Genomic DNA, 4,254 nt, shown 5'->3' on the forward strand with positions numbered 1-4,254 from the left:
GTCGCTTTCAAGCGCAAGGGGGCTATCCCTAAAAAATAGGGTTTGGAAATAATCGAAGATAAATTTTTTGCCCCTTTTTCATTTTCTTTAAAACAAGGAGAGCTTTCTCTATAACCAAACAAATATACACGCCAATGAAACCAAACGTGTCCTGCAGGTAGGGCAATGCCCACTTTTGGAGTAGGTCAAGATTTCTGAAAACCCCGAAACCTGGGTTAGCCCGCTTGTCCTTAAGTGTAAGCGACCAATTAAAGACTGGAATTACAGTATAGCTACTTTCTCGGCCTCACTTCTAACACTACCAGCACATGTCTGCACTCATTTTTTAGAGTACAGTATATGATATGCATTTTTTACAAACAATTTTACAGGAGAGCAAAAAAAACAAAACAAACAAACACAAAAAACAGCAACAACAAAAAACAACAACAACCAAAACAACAACCAAAACAACAACCAAAACAACAACAACAACAACAACAACAACAACAACAACAACAACAAGAAAAACCAACAGAATATTGCTACCAAGAAAACAACAGATGATAGGATATTATTATCAAATTTTTATTCTTTAAAACAATGACTTGGAGAGTTTGCAAAGAGTTTTGGTTTTTTCTTGGTAACATCATTCAGTCTTTGTTTGTTTGTTGCTTTTTTCCCTTTTGATTCTCCTGCAAAATTGTAAAAACTGCTTATTTATATTCAATATGTGTCACGACACGGTGGACCGTCTGGCGCTCGTCAATTTGTAGACCTTGGGAAGTTTTTGGTATCCTCTTAAAGTTTGTTGACTGTCTTGCTTTTTATGAAAAAAGAAACACACCCATCCTGAAAACAAAGTAAAGACATGAGTTAATGTCATTGAATCTGGTGTCAGAGGGAAAACTTACAAGAAAATAGCCGCCAAAATTGATGACCTCAACTTGAGTGTCCATGAAAACTGACAATGACTTTGAGAGTTTGCAAAGAGTTTGTTTTTCTTAGTAACATCATTCAGTCTTTGGTTGTTTGTTGCTTTTTTGTTTTGTTTTGACTCTCCTGTAAAATTATAAAAACTGCCTAATATGTGTCACGACACGGTGGAGTCTGGCGCTCGTCAATTTGTGGACCTTGGAAGTTATTGATATCCTCTTAAAGTTTGTTGACTTGTCTTGCTTTTGATGAAAAAAGAAACACATCCATTACCGGTGGGGAAAAAGTATAGCATGTGTCATTGAACCTGGTGTTAGAGGGAAGACTAGAAGAAAATAACCGCCAAAAACTGATGATGTCAGTTTGTGGAAGTCATTACATGTAATATCTTCTTAAAATGTGTTGACTTGTCTTGTTTTTTTATGAAAAAAGAAACACATCCATCACGAAAAAAAGATAGAGATGTGTAATTGGTGAATTTGGTGTCAGAGGGAAAACTAGCAAGAAAATAGCCGCCCAAAATTGATGACCTCCGAAACTTGAGTGTCCATGAAAACTGCACTTTAATTGCATTTTGTGTGCCTTTGATCAATATTTTAAAGAAAAATACACACAGTAATGTGTTTTAAAATATAGACATAAAATTAATTGAGCTTTAAAACAATCGATAAAAAATGCCCTACTTACGTGGAAATGTCGGTTCTTTTGATCTTGTTATTATGACGAGAGCCTGATTTCACCACGATGCCACACATAAAATACTGTACTTTTAAAAATGATGTGAGATGTGTGGACAGCGGGAGGGAGGGTTGAAGCTGGTGTTGAGAAAAAACAGAAGAGTGGGTGGTTGGAGGGGGTCAGACACTGATAGGATCTGATAGGACCTGCTTTTTAAAAAAAAATATTTCTCTATTGTTTCTGTCTGTGTGGGTGATTGGAGGGTGTCACTGAATGAACCTTCTTCTTTTTTTCTCTTGTTTCTGTCTGTGTGGGTGGTTGGTTGGAGGGTCTCGATGCAAGAACCTACTTCGAATCTTTGCTTTCTCTCTCTTTTATTTCTGTCTTTGTACGTGGTTGGAAGGTGTACCTATTGCTTGCTCTCTTGCAATGTTCTGTCGTCTGCTTTCGTCTCCACTTTCTGCCCCAAACCCTCTCACCTCCTTTGCCCCCTCTTCTGGGCTCCTGACTCTTTCTGCAGCCTTTCTACTACTACTCCTTGGCTCCTTCTTACTGCTGTCTTTCAGCCACACCCCTGATCTTCTGGTAGGAAAGATCTACACCTAGCCTTCTCGGACAAAGGCAAAAAATCTCGGAGGTCCCGTGTGCAAGTTTCGCACATTAAAGATCCCTTGGGGGTCCAAAATCGATAAGAGTAGGCTTCGGCAGCCACGCGGGCAAAATTCTAAAATTTCCTATCAACTGGAAATGTTTAATGTGCCCCAGCGCGCTCATAATATGACATTATGCAGTTGCGAGCGTCGTAAAACACTTACCCCTTCCCCAGTAAATAAATAAATAAATAAATACATAAATAAATAAATAAATACACGTAAATAAAATAAAATAACGTTTTAAAAAATGAATAAATAGTATGATAAATACAAAATACTAGATTGTTTCTTTAGCACGACAGTAGCAGGCACGTTTATAGGCCTTCATATACCCCTATACACAGTATACGACAAGGTACAACGTGTACTTTTGGTGTATGCGTGCAGTTTAGGATATCATAAAGCCATATATACATGTAGTATTTTACTTTCTTTGATACTTTTCAGCTCCATGTTCCTGTGGTCTGTTAGGTAGTTAGGTAGTTGGTTAGTTAGTTAGTTAGTTAGTTAGTTAGTTAGTTAGTTGGTTAGTTCGTTAGTTAGTTAGTTAGTGAGTTTGTTTGTTTGTTTTGTTATTTGGTTGTGTGTTTGCTTTTTTGTTTGTTTATTTGTTTGTTTTAGGTGTGTTTGTTTGTTTGTATGTTTTCTTGTTTGTTTGTTTGTTTGTGTATTTGTTAGCTTGCTTTCTTCTGCATGAATACATGTAAAGGTATATTACTTTTAGAATCCTCTCGGCGGCCTTTTTTACTTTACTTTTTTTTTCTTTCTATGTTTTTCTCTCTTTATTTTCTTAATCTATTTATTTCTGCACCTATTATAAGAATGAAGCGAGCGAAACGATAGTATGTTTACGGTGCTGTCTTTTATCATTCCGCCATGAACTTATACAGTCTGTGAGTCTATGAGGGTTTGGATTGTCCTAAAACAAAAATAAAGCATTAAAAATGGTAACGTTGTATTGTCTTTTTATGTTGTTTTGCTTAAATTTGGATTCACACCAAGAGTCCCGTCAATCCACGCTCTGTATGCAAATTCTTTATTTCTTTTCGTTTAAATACCCGGCGACATGGCTGTTGGATTTACACTTTTGGGTAGTTAATTTTTTCTGGCCATGATTAAACAGTCATGGAGGGGGGTAATTAAAACACGATACACTTCAGGCTGAGCGGACTTCCCAGTCTTTTGAACTGCGTTCCGCACGTGCGGCGTGACTTATATGACAGTCTGCCATTCTTTATCTGCTCACCATTTACATGTTTTAAGCCCATTTAAAGCCCATTTAAAGCCCATTTAAAGCCCATTTAAAGCCCATTTAAAGTAAAATCCCCCTAGTTTCCAACAATGTTGGAATGAATGCGTCTGTTGCAGCCAGCTGTTTCTGCGGACGCAGGCATTAATGGGCTCCAGACGACCGGCCGACCGGCTCTCCGGCCATTTCACCGTGCACGTCACAGATCGCCACCGGTCAGTTTGGACACATACATAATAACGACTTGACTGGTCCAGGGAGTGACCCCTGTCCATTGTCTGAGCGGCGCTGTACTCATAGTAATGAGGTGTCTCCACGGGGGGTTAATGTCTCTTGTTGCTGTTGTCGACAGAACGACCGACCGCGCCAAACACGCTCATTGTGTCATGGTAGTCATACTCATTGGTCCGCTACTTTGTCGTGCTTACAGTTGGGAATTATTAATTTTTCTAATGATTTCTCTTTTTTTAAATTTCTGTGTTCATTTACGTAATTATTTATTTTGTAGTTGTTTTAAAAAAAATTTGTTTGTCTATTTCGTCTGAGTAAAAAAACAACAACAGTTGCATGCTTACTTTCTCATTCAATGATTCCTTGATTCATTGATTCAATCAATTATCAATCTTTATCTATGTATCTATTTATCTGTTTATCTATTTATCTGTTTATCTATTTATCTATTTATCTGTTTATCTATTTATCTGTTTATCTGTTTATCTGTTTATCTGTTTATCTGTTTATCTGTTTATCTGTTTATCT

The 4,254-nt window shown here is 37.2% G+C and overlaps 1 long non-coding RNA gene across 1 annotated transcript in view; it reads right to left on the minus strand.

Moving 5' to 3' along the window:
* Positions 1-546: 546 nt before the first annotated feature.
* Positions 547-4,254, minus strand: part of LOC118478229 — a 6,004-nt gene continuing 2,296 nt past the window's right edge. The window contains exon 2 of the long non-coding RNA XR_004858901.1: positions 547-831. This is a non-coding gene — a long non-coding RNA (uncharacterized LOC118478229). The remainder of the gene's footprint in view (positions 832-4,254) is intronic.

The sequence above is a fragment of the Aplysia californica genome, unplaced genomic scaffold, assembly GCF_000002075.1.
Source record: "Aplysia californica isolate F4 #8 unplaced genomic scaffold, AplCal3.0 scaffold00428, whole genome shotgun sequence".
Taxonomy (NCBI): Eukaryota; Metazoa; Mollusca; class Gastropoda; order Aplysiida; family Aplysiidae; genus Aplysia; species Aplysia californica.